General features: G+C 47.4%; 3 long non-coding RNA genes across 3 annotated transcripts; all 3 read right to left on the bottom strand.

Moving 5' to 3' along the window:
- Window positions 1–526: 526 nt before the first annotated feature.
- On the bottom strand, window positions 527–1615 carry LOC148377968 (uncharacterized). The gene is made up of 3 exons (XR_015856289.1): window positions 1443–1615; window positions 1205–1318; window positions 527–973 (listed from the first exon to the last, which is right to left on the bottom strand). It is a non-coding gene; the product is annotated as an uncharacterized LOC148377968 (long non-coding RNA).
- A 4072-nt stretch (window positions 1616–5687) lies between these two features.
- LOC148377969 (uncharacterized) lies at window positions 5688–13675 on the bottom strand. The gene is made up of 3 exons (XR_015856285.1): window positions 13599–13675; window positions 11680–11768; window positions 5688–6006 (listed from the first exon to the last, which is right to left on the bottom strand). It is a non-coding gene; the product is annotated as an uncharacterized LOC148377969 (long non-coding RNA).
- Window positions 13676–21244: 7569 nt separating this feature from the next.
- LOC148377970 (uncharacterized) lies at window positions 21245–22139 on the bottom strand. Its single transcript, XR_015856286.1, has 4 exons — window positions 21937–22139; window positions 21782–21852; window positions 21541–21645; window positions 21245–21396 (listed from the first exon to the last, which is right to left on the bottom strand). It is a non-coding gene; the product is annotated as an uncharacterized LOC148377970 (long non-coding RNA).
- Between the last annotated feature and the right edge of the window lie 4016 nt (window positions 22140–26155).

Here is a 26155-nt window from a genome sequence, read left to right on the forward strand (position 1 = left end):
TTGCTTTGACTTTGACTGCGACCTGTAATAAATAATATTATTTATCCCTTATTTATCCCTATCGCTTATCCCTTCCTACACAAAGTCGTAAAACACCCCTTGCTATGTTTTGACTAGAGGTCAAGGGCTTCCTCTATTCAATCCACTCTTACACCCACCCTGTTTCTCTTAATTAAAATGCTCGTGCAGGAGCCGAGAGTCAGACTTCATTCGTACAACGGATGGACTCTCCACCTGCAGGTGTCCAAAAGAACTTACTTGTCTCCCGTGTGGTTCTTGCAAAATAAGTTGGAGCGAGCGCAACTCTAACAGGGTGCATTTTGCCACTAGCTGCCTACGGACAATGACGTCGCGCTCGCGGCTCATGGTTGACGGGCTGAGCAGCCGGGCAAGTCCGTCGTTTTCAGCGCACAGCGAGTGGCAAAGGCGCTGACAAAACGGGAGCTTTGAGCTGCTGAAAACGGCAAAACAAGTCTAAAGCGTGTTCAAACGCGTGCGCACAATGCTCCTGCTTGAAAGGTCGGAATTTAAGGGGCCAATTTTTTGGATGGCGGCCGCCGGCCAAGCTTTGGACGGAAAAGGTTTCCTGGCGACAGCGAGCGAGCGCGGCGCTGCCGTACGTGCACCGAGTCGCCTGCCTGAAGACCTTGGACAAGTCGTCGATGATGTGCCGCTGCTCCACAACTTGAAGGAACTCCATTTCACCGTCCTGCTGGCCGCAACCGCGGTCCAGGTCATTGAGCGAACTAGGCCTTCTCTGTGGAACACAAATGCAGTGGACTCTGTTGGCACGCCGCCGTTGTCCGCGTCGACTTACCAAGCTTGCCATCTCCTCGTTCTCCTGGGTGACAAAGCGCACTTTGTTTTCAAGGCGACACAGCACCAGCGAGAGTTCTTCATTCTTCCTGCTCAGGCGTTTGTTTTTGTACAGGAGTGGCAGAAACTGGCTTTCTGTTTCTCTCAGTCGCTTTAGCTGCAAGCATGAAGTGCGGGATGTGAAAGACGCACAACACGCGGGCCAGAACGTATCCATTCCTTTTGCATCGGTTTGAACGGAATCGTGGCTTTGGCTCCCAATAAAAGACATCTACCAGGCAACCGACTCGCCGCGCCGCTCAACTAATAAGCAAGCGCAATGGGTGCCTCGCTGGATGGCGCGCATCAAACGTAGCGCAAACCTTCAAGCGTGCCGTCAATAAATTACCAGTTCATTGCGCTCTTCAGAAAGCAGGGCGTTTCGATCCTCCAGTTTCCTGATGACTGCGCTGAGCTCAGCGATTTTCAGATGAAACCGTTGCGTGTCCCGATCCTCCTGAGACTGAAAACGCCCCGCAACACACACACACAAGCACTCGTTCAAAGTTCAAAACTGTTTTTGTGCTACCTTCCTCCAGCAACGAACTAAGTCATGCGTACTGCAAGTGTGTGATGAGGTGGCTTACGCAATGAAGAGGATTGCTAGTAGCGGCGTTGACCCCACTTCCAGGGTAGTTTAGGCCCGCCCTTTGGGAATCCCTCAGGGCAGCGATCTGCTGCTCGGCAGCCTGAGTCTGCAGCTGAAGGCGGTGGACGTGGCCGGCCCCAGGGCTTCATCCAAAACACTAACCGCTCTGTCTTTCAGTTTGATCTCATCCGTCTGGATGTACAAACGGGGAGCGCTCAGGCAGGCGGGCAAACTCATTTGCCAGAATTGTGACAAAAACAAAGAGAGCAACCGGCCAATTTTTTTCTTGAATCGACTAGAACACCTTTGCTGTGACAAAAGCGAAGCGAGCAACCGGACATTTTCTTCTTGTGAAATAGAATAGAATAGAATGCCTTAGGTGTCATTGCACTGCAGGTATACAACGAAATTGGGAACATAGCCACGCACCGCGCATCTGATCAGTCCTACCAGTCGGCGGATCTCCCTCTCGCAGTCTCTCTTGGTTCGGCTCAGCTCCTCCCGATGCTGGTGATGAGCCGATCGGAGCTCGGCCGCTCGGGACTGCCAGGCCTGCTGGGCCGCTGCCAGGGCTTCTTCCGCGCTCCTGGTGGAGGCGACACCGCTCGGTCTCCCGACACCGCTGCGTCTCCTCCACCTCCGCCAGCAAAGCGCCCCCCCTCCTCACCTGAGCAGACATTGCGCCACACCGGGCCGTTGAGACCGCAACGGAGCGCCGCGACGCTTACTGGGGACAAGCTACACAATACGGTAGCGGCCGCATCGAAGCCCGACGTGGCGTGCGGATAGTCAGACACGGATAGAGCGGATCACCTTGTCCATGGAGCCGTCCCTCAGGCTGAGGACCAAGGCATTCAGTCGCTGGATCTCTCCATCTTTGATTTTGATCACTCTCATCAGCTCCATTTCATGCTGCCGCAGTAATGTCTCCCTGGTAATGGCTAACTCTTTCTGCTTCTCCTCATGGAGTTTGCTTTTGAGTTCCGTCATGGCGGCGGTGGCACGGTGGTGCTCCGCCCGCAGGTCCTGACTTCTCTCTCTCTCCAGACAGCTGACCTGACATGACTTAGACTTAGACAAACTTTATTGTCATCTTGTCTGCACATGGTGCATACAAAACGAAATTCCGTTGCATACGTCTTACAACAAAGTAGTGATATTGCAGTTGAATAGAAGTAACATACCCTATGAAAATATATATATATACATATATACTATATATATATATATATATATATTAAAAATAAGTATAAAGTGCAGCAGTGATAATTATGCAATAGTGCAAGTAGGCAAAACAGTATTCAAGAGTGTGCAGAGGAATGCTAAACCATGTATTAAACTTCTATTTAAAGGGTTTATACAAGTTCAGTAAAGTTGGTAGTGCGAGATAGTGCAAGATAGAGGTCCGTAGTGTCATAAAGTACAGTTCTGTGAATGTGTGATGCAGAGTTCAGTTTAGAGCTCAACAGTTCTAGTGTTCAACAGTCTGATGACAGCAGGGAAAAAGCTGTTGCAGAACCTGGTGGACCTGCAGCGGATGCTGCAAACCTCTTCCCAGAGGGCAGCAGGGAGAACAGTCCATGGTGGGGGTGTGATGGGTCATTGATGATGTTACGGGCACGGGACATGCAGCGCTGAGATGAAATGTCCTGAATGGAGGGAAGAGGAGCCCCTATGATCCTCTCTGCTGTCCTCACCACTCTCCTCACGTTCTTCCAATCGGAGGCGGTGCAGCCTCCACACCACACAGAGAGACAGCTTGTCAGAATGCTCTCTATGGTGCTCCTGTAGAACGTCCTCATGATGGGTGGGGGCAGGTGGGCTCTCCTCATCCTCCGCAGGAAGTACAAGCGCTTCTGTGCCCTCTTGACCAGTGCCGTAGTGTTCATAGTCCAGGTGAGGTCTTCTGTGATGTGGACCCCCAGGAATTTGGTGGTGCTGACCACCTCCACAGCTGAGCTGTTGATGATCAGTGGAGCGTGGTGAGGCTGTTTTTTCCTGAAGTCGACGATGATTTCCTTCATCTTCTCCTCATTCAGGATCAGGCTGTTTTCTCTGCACCAGCCCACCAGCTGCTCCACCTCCTCTCTGTAGTCCAGGTCGTTGTTGTCTCTGATGAGCCCCACCACCGTTGTGTCGTCTGCTGACTTCACGATGTGATTGGTGGTGAACCTGAGGACGCAGTCGTGTGTCATCAGGGTGCACAGCAGGGGGCTCAGGACGCAGCCCTGAAGGGAGCCTGTGCTGAGGGTGATGACATCAGAGGTGTTCTGTCCGACCCGGACTGACTGAGGTCTGTTGGTGAGGAAGTCTAGCAGCCAGTTGCGAAGGGGGGTGTTGAAGCCCAGGTGTTCCAATTTTCCTACCAGATGCTGTGGGATGATGGTGTTAAACGCTGAGCTGAAGTCCAGGAACAGCCTCCGCACATGGGTGTTCTTCTCCTCCAGGTGAGCCAGGCTCAGGTGAAGAACGGAGGAGATGGCGTCCTGAGTGGAGCGGTTTTGCCGGTCGGCAAACTGGAACGGGTCAAATAATAGGGGGAGTCTGGAAACGATGTGACCTTTAAGCAGCCTTTCGAAGCACTTCATCATAACCGGAGTCAGTGCAACAGGCCGGTAATCATTAAATGAGGTGATTTGAGGTTTCTTCGGCACCGGAATGATGGAGGCAGTCTTAAAGCACGCCGGCACTGTGGCTTGGCCCAGCGAGGTGTTAAAAATGTCTGTGATGACCCCAGCCAGATGACTTGCACATTCCCTGAACACACGCCCAGGAATGTTGTCGGGGCCAGGGGCCTTACAGGGGTTGACTCTCCTCAGGGTCTTCAACACATCGGCGGAGTCAAGGCAGAGTACCTCCTCTTCCTGATGGGGGACAGTTTTAACTGCTGGAGTGCCGTTTAGTGCCTCGAACCTCCCAAAGAAGTTATTTAGACCATTTAGAAAGTCAGCATCAACTACACCCACCGGGGGGGGGGAGGGTGAGTTGTAGTCTGTAATCGCCCGTATGCCTTGCCACATACTCCTGATGTTTTTGACGTCGTGGAAACGATCCTGAAATTTTCGACTGCGGTCTCGCTTCGCTATCCTGATGGCACGGTTCAAGTTGGCTCTCGCTGTCCTCAGTGTCTCCTTGTCGCCAGACTTGAAGGCAGAGTTCCGCGCTCGTAGCGTTTGACGTACCTCCTCAGTCATCCAGGGTCGTTGGTTGCCCCGGGTGATGATATTCTTAGTGGTGCTGACGTCCTCGGTGCATTTGTTGATGTAGGCTGACACAGTCATGGCACACGCATGTCTAATCTACATCGGGAAAACTGGGAGGGAGGGAGGCAGGCAGGGAGGCAGGCAGGGAGGCAGGCAGGGAGGCAGGCAGTGTCTGTCTGTTGAGGTTTTCACCTTGTTCTTCTCCTGCTGAAGTTCTAACTGGACGTCCATCAGTTTGGTTCTCAGCTCGTCATTGGCGGCCTGAAGGGCGTCCGTTCGCTCCGCCTTGGCCCGCCCTGCCGGAGCTCGTTTGGACATCTCTTACTCGAGTCTCGCCCGGTCGTCAGTCAGAGATCACAACATTTGTACCTGGAGAGCACAAACGCAGCGCTGTTTTCCACTGGCTTCGAACTCAACTTCAATCGGTACCGTAACTTACAACATCATAAACATAGAACTAGCTTGACTTATTCATTGAATAAATGCATTTGGTTCTTCAAAACTGCATCACGCAACATAGCGTGACCGAGACGGCCGTTATCCACCTGCGTGAAGTTATTTGGTGAAATGAATGAGATGTTTAAGACACCATCGTTCTGTCTCTATGTAGATGAAGGGAAATAATCGATTGCTGAAGGTCCAAAGGTGTTGTGATAAACAAATAAACATATTAGTGATTAGTGACATATTTGTGATAAACATATTAGGCAGGATAATCACATATGTTAACGTGACTGCCCACACTGTATTTATTTATGGTTATTTGTTAAATTGAGTACTGTTAGACATGAAATAGGAAGTGTTTAACATAAATGGAAGACGAAAGGGGTACTCACCATTGTAGCTCCTGCTGGTCAATGATACGAGCCTCTTCTTGCAGTGGAAAACATACAGCCAACAAACACCGTGGAACCTAAAGGAATGAAATTAAACATTAACATTTAGCCTCAACCAACATTCACAGATACAACGCAACGCAAACTACACAAACGTAAATCTTTTTAAACACAATGAGTTGTACTTACCGTGTACGCTCTAGACGGTCCACTTGCAAGCAGAAAATAAAGATATTTCTGTTGATAATCGTCGTGTTTGTATCCGGTGTCTCGCTCAAGGCCATTGCGCCCACAGATTTGAATTTTGGCGAGAGTTCAGCCTATTGACGTCATTTCCGCGGTGTAATACCCGCATATCTGAAACGGCAAAGTTAAGAGTAGAGTTAAATAACGTTTTTAGTCAACGCAATAATTTACAACCGTTGACCAGTCGAAATAATCGTCGGAATTTGGCGTCTGTGGCTGGAAGCAGACGCCGAGTTCGACATTCCTCCCAAACGCCACACTCCCTCGCTTTTCAGGGCTAAAAAAAAAACAGTTGTAATTACCTTGTACGCTCTAGACGGTCAAGTTGCAAGCTGAAAACAAAAATATTTGCCTTGTTAGTCATCGTGTTACTAACCGCTGTGTCTTGTTTGCCAGAACTGCCGCTTTCCTACTTCCTGTTGCAAGCCACGCCCACGGATTATAATTTTGCCGTGAGTTCCGCCTATTGACGTCATGTCCGCGTCACATGACTGCGACGTAATATTATCTAAAACTGTTTGTGCGGTATTGTGTTGTTCTGTGCGGTATTGTGTTATTCTGTGCGGCGTCGTGTTGTTCTGTGCGGCGTCGTGTTGTTCAGTGCGACGTCGTGTTGTTCAGTGCGGCATGGTGTTGTTCAGTGCGGCATGGTGTTGTTCAGTGCGGCATGGTGTTGTTCAGTGCGGCATAATGTTGTTCAGTGCGGCATAATGTTGTTCAGTGCGGCATGGTGTTGTTCAGTGCGGCATGGTGTTGTTCAGTGCGGCATGGTGTTGTTCAGTGCGGCATAATGTTGTTCAGTGCGCCATAATGTTGTTCAGTGCGGCATGGTGTTGTTCAGTGCGGGATGGTGTTGTTCAGTGCAGGATGGTGTTGTTCAGTGCGGCATGGTGTTGTTCAATGCGGCATGGTGTTGTTCAGTGCGGGATGGTGTTGTTCAGTGCGGCATGGTGTTGTTCAGTGCGGCATGGTGTTGTTCAGTGCGGCATGGTGTTGTTCAGTGCGGCATGGTGTTGTTCAGTGCGGAATGGTGTTGTTCAGTGCGGCATGGTGTTGTTCAGTCCGGGATGGTGTTGTTCAATGCGGGATCGTGTTGTTCAGTGCGGGGTGGTGTTGTTCAGTGCGGGATGGTGTTGTTCAGTGCGGCATGGTGTTGTTCAATGCGGCATGGTGTTGTTCAGTGCGGGATGGTGTTGTTCATTGCGGCATGGTGTTGTTCAGTGCGGCATGGTGTTGTTCAGTGCGGCATGGTGTTGTTCAGTGCGGCATGGTGTTGTTCAGTGCGGCATAATGTTGTTCAGTGCGGCATGGTGTTGTTCAGTGCGGCATGGTGTTGTTCAGTGCAGGATGGTGTTGTTCAGTGCGGCATGGTGTTGTTCAATGCAGGATCGTGTTGTTCAGTGCAGCATAATGTTGTTCAGTGCAGCATGGTGTTGTTCAGTGCGGCATGGTGTTGTTCAATGCGGCATGGTGTTGTTCACTGCGGGATGGTGTTGTTCAATGCGGGATCGTGTTGTTCAGTGCGGCATAATGTTGTTCAGTGCAGCATGGTGTTGTTCAGTGCGGCATGGTGTTGTTCAGTGCGACATAATGTTGTTTAGTGCGGCATAATGTTGTTCAGTGCGGCATAATGTTCAGTGCGGCATGGTGTTGTTCAGTGCGGCATGGTGTTGTTCAGTGCGGCATGGTGTTGTTCAGTGCAGGATGGTGTTGTTCAGTGCGGCATGGTGTTGTTTAATGCGGCATGGTGTTGTTCAGTGCGGGATGGTGTTGTTCAGTGCAGGATGGTGTTGTTCAGTGCGGCATGGTGTTGTTCAGTGCGGAATGGTGTTGTTCAGTGCGGCATGGTGTTGTTCAGTGCGGCATGGTGTTGTTCAGTGCAGGATGGTGTTGTTCAATGCGGGATCGTGTTGTTCAGTGCGGCATGGTGTTGTTCAGTGCGGCATGGTGTTGTTCAGTGCGGCATAATGTTGTTCAGTGCGGCATGGTGTTGTTCAGTGCGGCATGGTGTTGTTCAGTGCGGCATGGTGTTGTTCAGTGCGGCATGGTGTTGTCCAGTGCGGCATAATGTTGTCCAGTGCGCCATAATGTTGTTCAGTGCGGCATGGTGTTGTTTAGTGCGGGATGGTGTTGTTCAGTGCAGGATGGTGTTGTTCAGTGCGGCATGGTGTTGTTCAATGCGGCATGGTGTTGTTCAGTGCGGGATGGTGTTGTTCAGTGCGGCATGGTGTTGTTCAGTGCGGCATAATGTTGTTCAGTGCGGCATGGTGTTGTTCAGTGCGGCATGGTGTTGTTCAGTGCGGCATGGTGTTGTTCAGTGCGGCATGGTGTTGTTCAGTGCGGCATGGTGTTGTTCAGTGCGGCATGGTGTTGTTCAGTGCGGGATGGTGTTGTTCAATGCGGGATCGTGTTGTTCAGTGCGGGGTGGTGTTGTTCAGTGCAGGATGGTGTTGTTCAGTGCAGGATGGTGTTGTTCAGTGCGGCATGGTGTTCAATGCAGGATCGTGTTGTTCAGTGCAGCATAATGTTGTTCAGTGCAGCATGGTGTTGTTCAGTGCGGCATGGTGTTGTTCAATGCGGCATGGTGTTGTTCAGTGCGGGATGGTGTTCAGTGCGGCATGGTGTTTTTCAGTGCGGCATAATGTTGTTCAGTGCGGCATGGTGTTGTTCAGTGCGGCATGGTGTTGTTCAGTGCGACATAATGTTGTTCAGTGCGGCATAATGTTGTTCAGTGCGGCATGGTGTTGTTCAGTGCGGCATGGTGTTGTTCAGTGCGGCATGGTGTTGTTCAGTGCGGCATGGTGTTGTTCAGTGCGGGATGGTGTTGTTCAGTGCAGGATGGTGTTGTTCAATGCGGCATGGTGTTGTTCAGTGCGGGATGGTGTTGTTCAGTGCAGGATGGTGTTGTTCAGTGCGGCATGGTGTTGTTCAGTGCGGAATGGTGTTGTTCAGTGCGGCATGGTGTTGTTCAGTGCGGCATGGTGTTGTTCAGTGCAGGATGGTGTTGTTCAATGCGGGATGGTGTTGTTCAGTGCGGGATGGTGTTGTTCAGTGCAGGATGGTGTTGTTCAGTGCGGCATGGTGTTGTTCAATGCGGCATGGTGTTGTTCAGTGCAGGATGGTGTTGTTCAGTGCGGCATGGTGTTGTTCAATGCGGCATGGTGTTGTTCAATGCGGCATGGTGTTGTTCAGTGCGGCATGGTGTTGTTCAGTGCGGCATGGTGTTGTTCAGTGCAGCGTAATGTTGTTCAGTGCGGCATGGTGTTGTTCAGTGCGGAATGGTGTTGTTCAGTGCGGCATGGTGTTGTTCAGTGCGGCATGGTGTTGCTCAGTGCGGCATGGTGTTGTTCAGTGCGGGATGGTGTTGTTCATTGCGGCATGGTGTTGTTCAGTGCGGCATGGTGTTGTTCAGTGCGGCATGGTGTTGTTCAGTGCGGCATAATGTTGTTCAGTGCGCCATAATGTTGTTCAGTGCGGCATGGTGTTGTTCAGTGCGGGATGGTGTTGTTCAGTGCAGGATGGTGTTGTTCAGTGCGGCATGGTGTTGTTCAATGCGGGATCGTGTTGTTCAGTGCGGCATGGTGTTGTTCAGTGCGGCATGGTGTTGTTCAGTGCGGCATGGTGTTGTTCAGTGCGGCATGGTGTTGTTCAGTGCGGCATAATGTTGTTCAGTGCGGCATAATGTTGTTCAGTGCGGCATAATGTTGTTCAGTGCGGCATAATGTTGTTCAGTGCGGCATAATGTTGTTCAGTGCGGGATGGTGTTGTTCATTGCGGCATGGTGTTGTTCAGTGCGGCATGGTGTTGTTCAGTGCGGCATGGTGTTGTTCAGTGCGGGATGGTGTTGTTCAGTGCAGGATGGTGTTGTTCAGTGCGGCATGGTGTTGTTCAGTGCGGCATGGTGTTGTTCATTTCGGCATAATGTTGTTCAGTGCGGCATAATGTTGTTTAGTGCGGCATGGTGTTGTTCAGTGCGGGATGGTGTTGTTCAGTGCGTTATAATGTTGTTCAGTGCGGCATGGTGTTGTTCAGTGCGGCATGGTGTTGTTCAGTGCGGCATGGTGTTGTTCAGTGCGGCATAATGTTGTTCAGTGCGGCATAATGTTGTTCAGTGCGGCATGGTGTTGTTCAGTGCGGGATGGTGTTGTTCAGTGCGGGATGGTGTTGTTCAGTGCGGCATGGTGTTCAATGCGGAATGGTGTTGTTCAGTGCAGGATGGTGTTGTTCAGTGCGGCATGGTGTTGTTCAGTGCGGCATAATGTTGTTTAGTGCGGCATGGTGTTGTTCAGTGCGGGATGGTGTTGTTCAGTGCGTTATAATGTTGTTCAGTGCGGCATGGTGTTGTTCAGTGCAGCGTAATGTTGTTCAGTGCGGCATGGTGTTGTTCAGTGCGGAATGGTGTTGTTCAGTGCGGCATGGTGTTGTTCAGTGCGGGATGGTGTTGTTCAGTGCGGCATGGTGTTGCTCAGTGCGGCATGGTGTTGTTCAGTGCGGGATGGTGTTGTTCATTGCGGCATGGTGTTGTTCAGTGCGGCATGGTGTTGTTCAGTGCGGCATGGTGTTGTTCAGTGCGGCATAATGTTGTTCAGTGCGCCATAATGTTGTTCAGTGCGGCATGGTGTTGTTCAGTGCGGGATGGTGTTGTTCAGTGCAGGATGGTGTTGTTCAGTGCGGCATGGTGTTGTTCAATGCAGGATCGTGTTGTTCAGTGCGGCATGGTGTTGTTCAGAGCGGCATCGTGTTGTTCAGTGCGGCATGGTGTTGTTCAGTGCGGCATGGTGTTGTTCAGTGCGGCATAATGTTGTTCAGTGCGGCATAATGTTGTTCAGTGCGGCATAATGTTGTTCAGTGCGGCATAATGTTGTTCAGTGCGGCATAATGTTGTTCAGTGCGGGATGGTGTTGTTCATTGCGGCATGGTGTTGTTCAGTGCAGCATGGTGTTGTTCAGTGCGGCATGGTGTTGTTCAGTGCGGGATGGTGTTGTTCAGTGCAGGATGGTGTTGTTCAGTGCGGCATGGTGTTGTTCAGTGCGGCATGGTGTTGTTCATTTCGGCATAATGTTGTTCAGTGCGGCATAATGTTGTTTAGTGCGGCATGGTGTTGTTCAGTGCGGGATGGTGTTGTTCAGTGCGTTATAATGTTGTTCAGTGCGGCATGGTGTTGTTCAGTGCGGCATGGTGTTGTTCAGTGCGGCATGGTGTTGTTCAGTGCGGGATGGTGTTGTTCAGTGCGGGATGGTGTTGTTCAGTGCGGCATGGTGTTCAATGCGGAATGGTGTTGTTCAGTGCAGGATGGTGTTGTTCAGTGCGGCATGGTGTTGTTCAGTGCGGCATAATGTTGTTCAGTGCGGCATGGTGTTGTTCAGTGCGGCATGGTGTTGTTCAGTGCGGCATGGTGTTGTTCAGTGCGGCATAATGTTGTTCAGTGCGGCATGGTGTTGTTCAGTGCGGCATGGTGTTGTTCAGTGCGGCATAATGTTCAGTGCGGCATAATGTTGTTAAGTGCGGCATGGTGTTGTTCAGTGCGGGATGGTGTTGTTCAGTGCAGGATGGTGTTGTTCAGTGCGGCATGGTGTTCAGTGCGGGATGGTGTCTTTCAGTGCGGCATGGTGTCGTTCAGTGCGGCATGGTGTCTTTCAGTGCGGCATGGTGTCGTTCAGTGAGGCATGGTGTTGTTCAGTGCGGCATGGTGTTGTTTAGTGCGGCATGGTGTTGTTCAGTGCGGGATGGTGTTGTTCAGTGTGGCATGGTGTTCAGTGCGGCATGGTGTTGTTCAGTGCGGTATCGTGTTGTTCAGTGCGGTATCGTGTTTCTCAGTGCGGTATCGTGTTGTTCAGTGCAGTATCGTTGTGTTGTTCGTATTGTGTTTAACACTTAGCCTCTAACACTTAGCCTCTAACACTTAGCCTCTAGCATCTAGAAGGTAAATAAATAGGAAGGAAGGACTCACCGGTGACGTCTTCGCCCACGTCCAAGCGTTGTACTTTGTATTTTCATCCTTCTGACAGTGGAAAACATAGCCAACAAACACCGTGGAACCTAAACGAATGAAAGAAAACTATCATTTGGCCACAACCAACATTCACAGATACAACACAATGTGACGTGCGGGGTTGAGGTTAAAGGTTGAGTGAAGGGCCCTCGTTTTAAACTACTTTTTTGAAAAGGATTGGGAACAAGTAAGACGTATTTAATTTATTTAATGGGAAGTAGTAAGAGCTATTGAATTTAATCTATGTAATATATTCTATTGTATTCTGTTGTATTCTTTTGGATTGTATTCACACTAACCCCACTAAAACTTCAGCCCACAAAAACTCGCCTCTGGCGCCTAGCCTCTGGCACTTAGCCTCTAACACTTAGCCTTTAACACTTAGCCTTTAACACTTAGCCTTTAACACTTAGCCTAGAAGGTGAATAAATAGGTTAAAGGTTGAGTGAAGGGACCTCGTTTTAAACTACTTTTTTGAAAAGGAGTGGGAACAAGTAAGACGTATTTAATTTATTTAATGGGAAGTAGTAAGACTTATTAAATTTATTTAATCTACTTTTCTTCCCAGGCAAAATTTGATGTGCTGCAATTCCAAATTTCCAAAGTGAATGAAGGAATGAAGTCCTTTAAATTATGATTTTGTATAAATACTAGGCATTAACACAAAATCGACGGCACAAAATGGGCAGACTTTACTTGTTTGAGAAGGACTGGTTACAAGACAGACTTTTTTAATTTATTTAATGGGAAGAAGACTTATTTAGTTTAATTGATCTATTTTTGTTCCCTGGCAAAATTCGATTTGCTGCAATTCCAAATTTCCAAAGTGAATGAAGGAAAGAAGTCGTTTAAATTATGATTTTGTTTAAATACTAGGCATAGACACAAAATCTACGGCACAAAATGGGCAGACTTTACTTGTTTGAAGAGGACTGGTTACAAGACAGACTTTTCTGATTTATTTAATGGGAAGAAGACTTATTTAGTTTATTTAATCTATTTTTGTTCCCTGGCAAAATTGGATTTGCTGAAATTGTATTTTGCCAAATCTTGCCTTGAGACCTGATAGGAAGTATTAAACGCTTAGTTAAATCAATACAAGTTGGTAATAAGAGCGAGTAATGTTGGTTGAACCGATGAATGAAGGTTGAAAGCAATTTAAATTATGACTTTGTATAAATACTAGATATTAACAGAACATCTACTGCGCGAAATGGGCAGAGTTTACTTCTTTGAGAAGGAGTGGCTTATTCAAAACTAAGATTTATTTAATCTGTTTGTTCCCAGGCAAAATTGGATGTGATGCAATTCCAAATTTCACCACATGATGGTGCCCAATTTTGACTTCATAGGACATATTAAACACTTAGCTTGTTATTATGTTCAAGGTAATCAGATTTGTTTATTATTCTAATGGCCTCTTCAAAACTATTCTGGATTACTACTTTGGATCTATTCTACATTACTTGGCAACAACATACTCTGTAACAGATTAGGCAGTATAATCATATCTGTTAACTTGAGAGTGCCCACACTCAATCTACTTATCGTGATGTGTTAAATCAATTACTGTTAGACATTATTTGTCTGATAATCTACCAAATCTTTGAATTGAAGAATTTGTGATTTAATTAATAGCTTGTTCAGGGTAATCAGACTTGTATATAATTCTAATGGCCTTCTTTTGAAAACTATTCTGAATTACAACTTTGGATCTTATATTACTTTGCAACAATCTACTCCGTGACAGATTAGGCAGTATAATCACATATGTTAACTTCAGTGCCCACACTGTATTTATTTATGGTTATTTGTTAAATCAAGTACTGTTAGACATGAAATAGGAAGTGTTTAACATAAATGTTATGGCTACTCACCATTGTAGCTCGCTCCTGGTCAATGATACGAGCCTCTTCTTGCAGTGGAAAACTTGCAGCCAACAAACACCGTGGAACCTAAAGGAATGAAATTAAACATTAACATTTCGCCTCGACCAATTTTCACACGTACAACGCAACGCGGCTACACTTCTGCTATTACAAACGTAAATCTCCTTAAACACAATGAGTGTTACTTACCGTGTACGCTCTAGACGGTCCAGTTGCAAGCAGAAAATAAAGATATTTCTGTTGATAATCGTCGCTGCTCAGTGGCTCACGGCCATCGCGCCAACAGATTTGAATTTTGGCGGAGGTTCGGGCAATTACGTCATATCCACGGCACATGACTGCGACGTAATACCCGCTTATCTGAAACGGCAGTTAAAAGTAGAGTTACATCAAGTTTTCTTGGAACCTAAACGAATGAAAGAAAACTATCATTTGGCCACAACCAACATTCACAGATACAACACAACGTGCGGGGTTGGGGTTAAAGATTGAGTGAAGGGCCCTCGTTTTAAACTACTGTTTTGAAAAGGAGTGGGAACAAGTAAGACGTATTTAATTTATTTAATGGGAAGTAGTAAGACTTATTAAATTTATTTAATCTACTTTTCTTCCCAGGCAAAATTTGATGTGCTGCAATTCCAAATTTCCAAAGTGAATGAAGGAATGAAGTCCTTTAAATTATGATTTTGTATAAATACTAGGCATTAACACAAAATCGACGGCACAAAATGGGCAGACTTTACTTGTTTGAAAAGGACTGGTTACAAGACAGACTTTTTTAATTTATTTAATGGGAAGAAGACTTATTTAGTTTAATTGATCTATTTTTGTTCCCTGGCAAAATTCGATTTGCTGCAATTCCAAATTTCCAAAGTGAATGAAGGAAAGAAGTCGTTTAAATTATGATTTTGTTTAAATACTAGGCATAGACACAAAATCTACGGCACAAAATGGGCAGACTTTACTTGTTTGAAGAGGACTGGTTACAAGACAGACTTTTCTGATTTATTTAATGGGAAGAAGACTTATTTAGTTTATTTAATCTATTTTTGTTCCCTGGCAAAATTGGATTTGCTGAAATTGTATTTTGCCAAATCTTGCCTTGAGACCTGATAGGAAGTATTAAACGCTTAGTTAAATCAATACAAGTTGGTAATAAGAGCGAGTAATGTTGGTTGAACCGATGAATGAAGGTTGAAAGCAATTTAAATTATGACTTTGTATAAATACTAGATATTAACAGAACATCTACTGCGCGAAATGGGCAGAGTTTACTTGTTTGAGAAGGAGTGGCTTATTCAAAACTAAGATTTATTTAATCTGTTTGTTCCCAGGCAAAATTGGATGTGATGCAATTCCAAATTTCACCACATGATGGTGCCCAATTTTGACTTCATAGGACATATTAAACACTTAGCTTGTTATTATGTTCAAGGTAATCAGATTTGTTTATTATTCTAATGGCCTCTTCAAAACTATTCTGGATTACTACTTTGGATCTATTCTACATTACTTGGCAACAACATACTCTGTAACAGATTAGGCAGTATAATCACATATGTTAACTTGAGAGTGCCCACACTCAATCTACTTATCGTGATGTGTTAAATCAATTACTGTTAGACATTATTTGTCTGATAATCTACCAAATCTTTGAATTGAAGAATTTGTGATTTAATTAATAGCTTGTTCAGGGTAATCAGACTTGTATATAATTCTAATGGCCTTCTTTTGAAAACTATTCTGAATTACAACTTTGGATCTTATATTACTTTGCAACAATCTACTCCGTGACAGATTAGGCAGTATAATCACATATGTTAACTTCAGTGCCCACACTGTATTTATTTATGGTTATTTGTTAAATCAAGTACTGTTAGACATGAAATAGGAAGTGTTTAACATAAATGTTATGGCTACTCACCATTGTAGCTCGCTCCTGGTCAATGATACGAGCCTCTTCTTGCAGTGGAAAACTTGCAGCCAACAAACACCGTGGAACCTAAAGGAATGAAATTAAACATTAACATTTCGCCTCGACCAATTTTCACACGTACAACGCAACGCGGCTACACTTCTGCTATTACAAACGTAAATCTCCTTAAACACAATGAGTGTTACTTACCGTGTACGCTCTAGACGGTCCAGTTGCAAGCAGAAAATAAAGATATTTCTGTTGATAATCGTCGCTGCTCAGTGGCTCACGGCCATCGCGCCAACAGATTTGAATTTTGGCGGAGGTTCGGGCAATTACGTCATATCCGCGGCATTTGACTGCGACGTAATACCCGCTTATCTGAAACGGCAGTTAAAAGTAGAGTTACATCAAGTTTTCTTGGAACCTAAACGAATGAAAGAAAACTATCATTTGGCCACAACCAACATTCACAGATACAACACAACGTGCGGGGTTGAGGTTAAAGATTGAGTGAAGGGCCCTCGTTTTAAACTACTGTTTTGAAAAGGAGTGGGAACAAGTAAGACGTATTTAATTTATTTAATGGGAAGTAGTAAGACTTATTAAATTTATTTAATCTACTTTTCTTCCCAGGCAAAATTTGATGTGCTGCAATTCCAAATTTCCAAAGTGAATGAAGGAATGAAGTCCTTTAAATTATGATTTTGTATAAATACTAGGCATTAACACAAAATCGACGGCACAAAATGGGCAGACTTTACTTGTTTGAAAAGGACTGGTTACAAGACAGACTTTTTTAATTTATTTAATGGGAAGAAGACTTATTTAGTTTAATTGATCTATTTTTGTTCCCTGCCAAAATTCGATTTGCTGCAATTCCAAATTTCCAAAGTGAATGAAGGAAAGAAGTCGTTTAAATTATGATTTTGTTTAAATACTAGGCATAGACACAAAATCTACGGCACAAAATGGGCAGACTTTACTTGTTTGAAGAGGACTGGTTACAAGACAGACTTTTCTGATTTATTTAATGGGAAGAGGACTTATTTAGTTTATTTAATCTATTTTTGTTCCCTGGCAAAATTGGATTTGCTGAAATTGTATTTTGCCAAATCTCGATTTGAGACCTGATAGGAAGTATTAAACGCTTAGTTAAATCAATACAAGTTGGTAATAAGAGCGAGTAATGTTGGTTGAACCGATGAATGAAGGTTGAAAGCAATTTAAATTATGACTTTGTATAAATACTAGATATTAACAGAACATCTACTGCGCAAAATGGGCAGAGTTTACTTGTTTGAGAAGGAGTGGCTTATTCAAAACTAAGATTTATGTAATCTGTTTGTTCCCAGGCAAAATTGGATGTGATGCAATTCCAAATTTCACCACATGATGGTGCCCAATTTTGACTTCATAGGACATATTAAACACTTAGCTTGTTATTATGTTCAAGGTAATCAGATTTGTTTATCATTCTAATGGCCTCTTCAAAACTATTCTGGATTACTACTTTGGATCTATTCTACATTACTTGGCAACAACATACTCTGTAACAGATTAGGCAGTATAATCACATATGTTAACTTGAGAGTGCCCACACTCAATCTACTTATCGTGATGTGTTAAATCAATTACTGTTAGACATTATTTGTCTGATAATCTACCAAATCTTTGAATTGAAGAATTTGTGATTTAATTAATAGCTTGTTCAGGGTAATCAGACTTGTATATAATTCTAATGGCCTTCTTTTGAAAACTATTCTGAATTACAACTTTGGATCTTATATTACTTTGCAACAATCTACTCGGTGACAGATTAGGCAGTATAATCACATATGTTAACTTCAGTGCCCACACTGTATTTATTTATGGTTATTTGTTAAATCAAGTACTGTTAGACATGAAATAGGAAGTGTTTAACATAAATGTTATGGCTACTCACCATTGTAGCTCGCTCCTGGTCAATGATATGAGCCTCTTCTTGCAGTGGAAAACTTGCAGCCAACAAACACCGTGGAACCTAAAGGAATGAAATTAAACATTAACATTTCGCCCGGACCAACATTCACACGTACAACGCAACGCGGCTACACTTCTGCTATTACAAACGTAAATCTCCTTAAACACAACGAGTGTTACTTACCGTGTACGCTCTAGGCAAAATTGGATGTGATGCAATTCCAAATCTATCTGAAACGGCAGTTAAAAGTAGAGTTACATCAAGTTTTCTTTTTTAATCAACACAATCATTTACAACCGTTGACCAGAAAGAATCGTCGAAATTCGACGTCCCCCACAAACGCCACGCTCACTCGCTTTTCAGGGCAACAAAAGTACTTCTTTTTAAAAACGATGAGTTGTACTTACCGTGTACGCTCTGGACGGTCCAGTTGCAAGCAGAAAATAAAACTATTTCTCTTGTTAGTCGTATGTTACCATCCGCTGTGTCTTTGTCAACATCGCCGCCATTTTCCTACTTCCTGCTGCGAGCCACGCCCACGGATTTAAATTTGGGCGGAAGCTCTTTCCATTGGCGTCGTTTTCGCGTATAGCAAATCCGATTGGTTGGGAAGGGGGCACGGTTATGCAGCCGAGGGGGTCCTGTGATCGGTGGGATGTAAAGTAGGCGTCGACGTCACGTCCGCGTCACGTGACCACGACGTGGCAGACTCATATAGCAACCGCTGTTTTGTTTAGTAGACTTACAGTTGTTATGCATTGACATAATGGCGCACACACCAAATAGATTTAAATAAATTAAATAATTCTTCTGCCCACTCTCTTTTAAACAAGTTAACTCTCCCCGCGGATTTGAATTCCGGCGAAAGTTACGCCCATCGACGTCACGTATGTCACGTGACCACGACGTGGCAGATGTCATATAGCAACCGCTGTTTTGTTTAGTAGATTTACAGTTGTTATGCATTGGCATAATGGTGTGCACTCAAAATAGATTTAAATAAATTAAATATTTCTTCTGCCTACTCCCTTTTAAACAAGTTAACTCTGCCCACGTCCATTGACGTCTTGTCTGCGTCACGTGACCACGACGTAGCGACGTCATATAGTAACCGCTGTTTTGACCAGTAGACTTAGTTATTATGCGTTGACATAATGGCGCACTGGTTAGCATGGCCACCTCTTAAGCATGATGATGCGGGTTCGACGCCTGATCAATGTTAGCATGGAGTGAGCTGAAGTGCATGGCGCTGAAGATTTGAATCTTTGAAATGCGCTGAGGTCTGACATATCAGGCAGAATGGTTTGCCATCACGTTCAACAAAAAATAGAAACTTTCCCACTCTGATTAAAACGTCCTGTGTTCATCTACGTATTTTCGTTTTGCTGTGCATCTTTTCCCTGCCATTTCGAGAGCCCAATTGACACTCATAGTTTAAAGAAATGTGTTTGCCCATCCTACTTTGTGGAATTTCACCACATGCGCTTTTGACCAAAATACCAAATTGAACTCAAGTGAAGCCAACACGCACAACCCCCCCCCCCCACACACACACACACACACAATGTTGATATGAACATAAAAGAGCCGCATGCGGTTCGGGAGTTGCGGCTTGGCCAAACCTGTACTATACAACTTTATTTGTATAAAATTTTCACAACAGCTGTCACACAAACAAAGCGGGAAAAACCGAAGACGTGCGTGTTCCGCCCACGCTGGATTTATTTGCACCTTTGAAAAGACACCGTATTGCCGCAGATGTGGCAAAGAGTACTTTTGGGCATCTGAGACGGAAGGATGTCCAAAGCATCACGTCACCTGCTCTGGTAGGCATGGTGGTGGGACGTTGAGGTCAACCGCTTTGGGGTTGGCTGAATCTTTGATCGCAGGATGCCACACACTTGAAGACAGAAGCAGAAAAGCAGAGCTAAATGCAAAATGTACTCACCGGTGACTCCAATTTTTTTCCCCCCTGAAGAAACAGCTGGACGGGTGGCCCCGGCTGGCCAGTGGGACTCTTGTTATTCTGACCCTTTTTAGTGCGCGTTTGGGGCAACAACCGTTTTTTGTGGCGCTCTCTTCTGGTTCAAAAGTGCCCTGCATGTGAATTTGCTTTTCCTGCCTTCTGATTGGATGAGCGCCGGTGTGACGCGGTGCCTCTGTCACCGTGGCGGGGGGTATACGTTGGCATCGGAGCGTCTGCCAACGTCTGAGACCGGCTGGCAGTGTATCGGAGGTGTCGAGTGCGGTGCCGCTGGAGCTCACTCACCAGCTGGTGTTAGGGCCACAGAATGAAGGCCAAGGAGAAGAATAGAAAGAGAAACAGAAACTTCTCCTCCAATTGTTTGATTTGTCTCTTCTGAGCTTCGATGAATTCTTTCAGCTCTTTGTTCCTCTAGGACGGACAAATGGAAAGTGGCATTCAAAAGCCAGTAAGCGTGCAAGTAAGTGCCGGGCTGGCTTTGGGCCCTTACCTGTTGCGCGCTGTGCAGCAGATCCATTCTCTCTTGGAGGATGCAAGCGTCGCGCTCCCTCAACTCGCACATCAGGGCTCGCTTCCATTGGTCCACGGCGCTCCTAAGCTCTTCTCTCTGATCCGCCGTCAGCACGTCATTCACGCCAGCGTGGCTGGCTTTTTCGCCGTCCGTGGCGGGGCAGTCCCGCTGCGGTAGCGCCTCGTACAACATGGCCTCCAGCTCCAGGATCCTCTGGGCCGCAATCCTCGTCCATCAGTGGTCCGGCGGGAGATTTGAGGGCGGCTTACCTTATGAGCCTGGTCCATGGAACACTTCCTGAAGTCCAACTCTTCATCCAGGTAGCCCTTCTGCTTGCAGAACATATCCTAGCACAGCTCAAGGTCAGAATTGTTGGGGCACATTGCCGGAGTTCCCCTTGGCTGATGTCGCGTGTCTGTCTACCTTCTCACTTTCAATGTCCAACATCTTCTGTTGAAGTGCTGACTTGGTCACTTTGATGTATTCTAACCACTGAGGAAAGGCTGCTGTCACATAAGCAGAATGCGAGAGCGTGCGTGGACGTGCGCGTTACCTTCTCGGCTAGGGTGAGAAGGGTCCTGGCGTGAATCACGACCACCTGCTCCTCGTTGGTGAGATTCTGCAAGAGCCCAAAGGCACAGCGTCAACAAGCTTCTTTCAGCGCAAAGCCTTCCAAAAGTCACATTTGAGCCGCCGAGTCTCGTGGAGTGCGAACATAAGGAGTTCGACATACACTTACGGCGTTATAGCCCAGGATGTCCAGCTTCTTCATCAGATCACTGATGACGATGTCCGGGGGAAAGGCGCAAGGAGCAATGTAAGGTGTTCTGGGACCTCGGGTTAAGGTTAGGGTTGCGAGGGACGCCTTACGTACGCTCACGCCCTCGGCCTCGCAGTAGATCTGCAAAGGGCTGAGGCCGTCTGGGAAACGGACTTGCAGAAACTTCAAGACGGGGGAGCGCCACTCCCTCTCCTGAAAGGCAGAGGCATGCATCCGTCCGTCCGTCCGTCCGTCCGTCACCGTCCACGGGGGGGGGGGTTGGTCCAGTAATGCCAGACGGATGAGTGACTGAAGAATGTAGCTATTTTGTCTGAGAAAAAGGTGTGCTCATTGATGAGCTTACCTGTCCTTGTTGCTTCAGCGCTGACTCCAGATCTGCTACTCTGCTTTGATAGTGACCCATTTCTACCATCAGCTTTTCTCTGGTCCTCCTCCTCCTTTCAGACCAGAGAACACCCGAGGCTGGGTGAGAACGGGGAGGCTGCGACCCGGCCGGGGGTTGCGGGAAGGGGCGCCACCTTGATCTCCTTCTCGGCGTCGTAGTCCCCTTTCGCTGGTCTGGGCTAGCAGAGCGTAGGCTCGTTGCAGCGCTTGATATTCTTGCGTCAGCTGGCGGTAGCGAAGCTCCGCCTCTTCATGCACACACCAATGCAACACAGCACTAGTACCAGAATCAGTCAGACCGGCGACAAAGCACCCGCGACGCAAAGACGAGTCCGATTCCAGGCTGAAGAGGAATGTTTGGTGCCAATACGCTGGCAGAAATGGCGGGCTACCTCTTCGGGTTCCGTGTCGGGGGTTCTGTCGGTGTGAAAAGACAAGGACGATCCGTCCGAGTCCACCAACACGTCTTCGTCGTAGCCGTAAAATGTTTCGATGACCTGCGGGCGCGGAAGCAAACATCTCTCTGAACAAACTGAAGCGACACCTCACGATGAATCGACGAGAGGAACGATAGCGAGAAAAAGGCCATTTCATCTTGCGCAACACCAAGCAGCCGCAAACAAACAGACTCACCTTGCAGGACCTCACGCTTTGTTCCTCCTCAGAGATTCTTGACGTCGGTATCGTAGCAGCAAATCTCTCTCCTGTCGACACAAATAATCCGCCTTTGAGATTCTTTGGATGCAAAGGGAACGAACGGCTCCGGCGCAGAAACAAACGCGACTCACAATGACATTTCTGACATGAGCTCCTGTCTCCAGAGCCTGAAAAACACGTCACCGGCGATGATTGGAGGGACGCTCGTCTTTTCCAAAAGTGACAACTACAGGGTGTGTCAGGGTTTTCCAGATTATCTTTATCGTATCATTGTGTTGCTTTGACTTTGACTGCGACCTGTAATAAATAATATTATTTATCCCTTATTTATCCCTATCGCTTATCCCTTCCTACACAAAGTCGTAAAACACCCCTTGCTATGTTTTGACTAGAGGTCAAGGGCTTCCTCTATTCAATCCACTCTTACACCCACCCTGTTTCTCTTAATTAAAATGCTCGTGCAGGAGCCGAGAGTCAGACTTCATTCGTACAACGGATGGACTCTCCACCTGCAGGTGTCCAAAAGAACTTACTTGTCTCCCGTGTGGTTCTTGCAAAATAAGTTGGAGCGAGCGCAACTCTAACAGGGTGCATTTTGCCACTAGCTGCCTACGGACAATGACGTCGCGCTCGCGGCTCATGGTTGACGGGCTGAGCAGCCGGGCAAGTCCGTCGTTTTCAGCGCACAGCGAGTGGCAAAGGCGCTGACAAAACGGGAGCTTTGAGCTGCTGAAAACGGCAAAACAAGTCTAAAGCGTGTTCAAACGCGTGCGCACAATGCTCCTGCTTGAAAGGTCGGAATTTAAGGGGCCAATTTTTTGGATGGCGGCCGCCGGCCAAGCTTTGGACGGAAAAGGTTTCCTGGCGACAGCGAGCGAGCGCGGCGCTGCCGTACGTGCACCGAGTCGCCTGCCTGAAGACCTTGGACAAGTCGTCGATGATGTGCCGCTGCTCCACAACTTGAAGGAACTCCATTTCACCGTCCTGCTGGCCGCAACCGCGGTCCAGGTCATTGAGCGAACTAGGCCTTCTCTGTGGAACACAAATGCAGTGGACTCTGTTGGCACGCCGCCGTTGTCCGCGTCGACTTACCAAGCTTGCCATCTCCTCGTTCTCCTGGGTGACAAAGCGCACTTTGTTTTCAAGGCGACACAGCACCAGCGAGAGTTCTTCATTCTTCCTGCTCAGGCGTTTGTTTTTGTACAGGAGTGGCAGAAACTGGCTTTCTGTTTCTCTCAGTCGCTTTAGCTGCAAGCATGAAGTGCGGGATGTGAAAGACGCACAACACGCGGGCCAGAACGTATCCATTCCTTTTGCATCGGTTTGAACGGAATCGTGGCTTTGGCTCCCAATAAAAGACATCTACCAGGCAACCGACTCGCCGCGCCGCTCAACTAATAAGCAAGCGCAATGGGTGCCTCGCTGGATGGCGCGCATCAAACGTAGCGCAAACCTTCAAGCGTGCCGTCAATAAATTACCAGTTCATTGCGCTCTTCAGAAAGCAGGGCGTTTCGATCCTCCAGTTTCCTGATGACTGCGCTGAGCTCAGCGATTTTCAGATGAAACCGTCGCGTGTCCCGATCCTCCTGAGACTGAAAACGCCCCGCAACACACACACACAAGCACTCGTTCAAAGTTCAAAACTGTTTTTGTGCTACCTTCCTCCAGCAACGAACTAAGTCATGCGTACTCCAAGTGTGTGATGAGGTGGCTTACGCAATGAAGAGGATTGCTAGTAGCGGCGTTGACCCCACTTCCAGGGTAGTTTAGGCCCGCCCTTTGGGAATCCCTCAGGGCAGCGATCTGCTGCTCGGCAGCCTGAGTCTGCAGCTGAAGGCGGTGGACGTGGCCGGCCCCAGGGCTTCATCCAAAACACTAACCGCTCTGTCTTTCAGCTTGATCTCATCCGTCTGGATGTACAAACGGGGAGCGCTCAGGCAGGCGGGCAAACTCATTTGCCAGAATTGTGACAAAAACAAAGAGAGCAACCGGCCAATTTTTTTCTTGAATCGACTAGAACACCTTTGCTGTGACAAAAGCGAAGCGAGCAACCGGATATTTTCTTCTTGTGAAATAGAATAGAATAGAATGCCTTAGGTGTCATTGCACTGCAGGTATACAACGAAATTGGGAACATAGCCACGCACCGCGCATCTGATCAGTCCTACCAGTCGGCGGATCTCCCTCTCGCAGTCTCTCTTGGTTCGGCTCAGCTCCTCCCGATGCTGGTGATGAGCCGATCGGAGCTCGGCCGCTCGGGACTGCCAGGCCTGCTGGGCCGCTGCCAGGGCTTCTTCCGCGCTCCTGGTGGAGGCGACACCGCTCGGTCTCCCGACACCGCCGCGTCTCCTCCACCTCCGCCAGCAAAGCGCCCCCCCTCCTCACCTGAGCAGACATTGCGCCACACCGGGCCGTTGAGACCGCAACGGAGCGCCGCGACGCTTACTGGGGACAAGCTACACAATACGGTAGCGGCCGCATCGAAGCCCGACGTGGCGTGCGGATAGTCAGACACGGATAGAGCGGATCACCTTGTCCATGGAGCCGTCCCTCAGGCTGAGGACCAAGGCATTCAGTCGCTGGATCTCTCCATCTTTGATTTTGATCACTCTCATCAGCTCCATTTCATGCTGCCGCAGTAATGTCTCCCTGGTAATGGCTAACTCTTTCTGCTTCTCCTCATGGAGTTTGCTTTTGAGTTCCGTCATGGCGGCGGTGGCACGGTGGTGCTCCGCCCGCAGGTCCTGACTTCTCTCTCTCTCCAGACAGCTGACCTGACATGACTTAGACTTAGACAAACTTTATTGTCATCTTGTCTGCACATGGTGCATACAAAACGAAATTCCGTTGCATACGTCTTACAACAAAGTAGTGATATTGCAGTTGAATAGAAGTAACATATCCTATGAAAATATATATATATATACATATATACTATATATATATATATATATATATATTAAAAATAAGTATAAAGTGCAGCAGTGATAATTATGCAATAGTGCAAGTAGGCAAAACAGTATTCAAGAGTGTGCAGAGGAATGCTAAACCATGTATTAAACTTCTATTTAAAGGGTTTATACAAGTTCAGTAAAGTTGGTAGTGCGAGATAGTGCAAGATAGAGGTCCGTAGTGTCATAAAGTACAGTTCTGTGAATGTGTGATGCAGAGTTCAGTTTAGAGCTCAACAGTTCTAGTGTTCAACAGTCTGATGACAGCAGGGAAAAAGCTGTTGCAGAACCTGGTGGACCTGCAGCGGATGCTGCAAACCTCTTCCCAGAGGGCAGCAGGGAGAACAGTCCATGGTGGGGGTGTGATGGGTCATTGATGATGTTACGGGCACGGGACATGCAGCGCTGAGATGAAATGTCCTGAATGGAGGGAAGAGGAGCCCCTATGATCCTCTCTGCTGTCCTCACCACTCTCCTCACGTTCTTCCAATCGGAGGCGGTGCAGCCTCCACACCACACAGAGAGACAGCTTGTCAGAATGCTCTCTATGGTGCTCCTGTAGAACGTCCTCATGATGGGTGGGGGCAGGTGGGCTCTCCTCATCCTCCGCAGGAAGTACAAGCGCTTCTGTGCCCTCTTGACCAGTGCCGTAGTGTTCATAGTCCAGGTGAGGTCTTCTGTGATGTGGACCCCCAGGAATTTGGTGGTGCTGACCACCTCCACAGCTGAGCTGTTGATGATCAGTGGAGCGTGGTGAGGCTGTTTTTTCCTGAAGTCGACGATGATCTCCTTCATCTTCTCCTCATTCAGGATCAGGCTGTTTTCTCTGCACCAGCCCACCAGCTGCTCCACCTCCTCTCTGTAGTCCAGGTCGTTGTTGTCTCTGATGAGCCCCACCACCGTTGTGTCGTCTGCTGACTTCACGATGTGATTGGTGGTGAACCTGAGGACGCAGTCGTGTGTCATCAGGGTGCACAGCAGGGGGCTCAGGACGCAGCCCTGAAGGGAGCCTGTGCTGAGGGTGATGACATCAGAGGTGTTCTGTCCGACCCGGACTGACTGAGGTCTGTTGGTGAGGAAGTCTAGCAGCCAGTTGCGAAGGGGGGTGTTGAAGCCCAGGTGTTCCAATTTTCCTACCAGATGCTGTGGGATGATGGTGTTAAACGCTGAGCTGAAGTCCAGGAACAGCCTCCGCACATGGGTGTTCTTCTCCTCCAGGTGAGCCAGGCTCAGGTGAAGAACGGAGGAGATGGCGTCCTGAGTGGAGCGGTTTTGCCGGTCGGCAAACTGGAACGGGTCAAATAATAGGGGGAGTCTGGAAACGATGTGACCTTTAAGCAGCCTTTCGAAGCACTTCATCATAACCGGAGTCAGTGCAACAGGCCGGTAATCATTAAA

This window comes from Syngnathus floridae, unplaced genomic scaffold (assembly GCF_059516105.1).
Source record: "Syngnathus floridae isolate MCC-2025c unplaced genomic scaffold, RoL_Sflo_1.0 HiC_scaffold_72, whole genome shotgun sequence".
Taxonomy (NCBI): Eukaryota; Metazoa; Chordata; class Actinopteri; order Syngnathiformes; family Syngnathidae; genus Syngnathus; species Syngnathus floridae.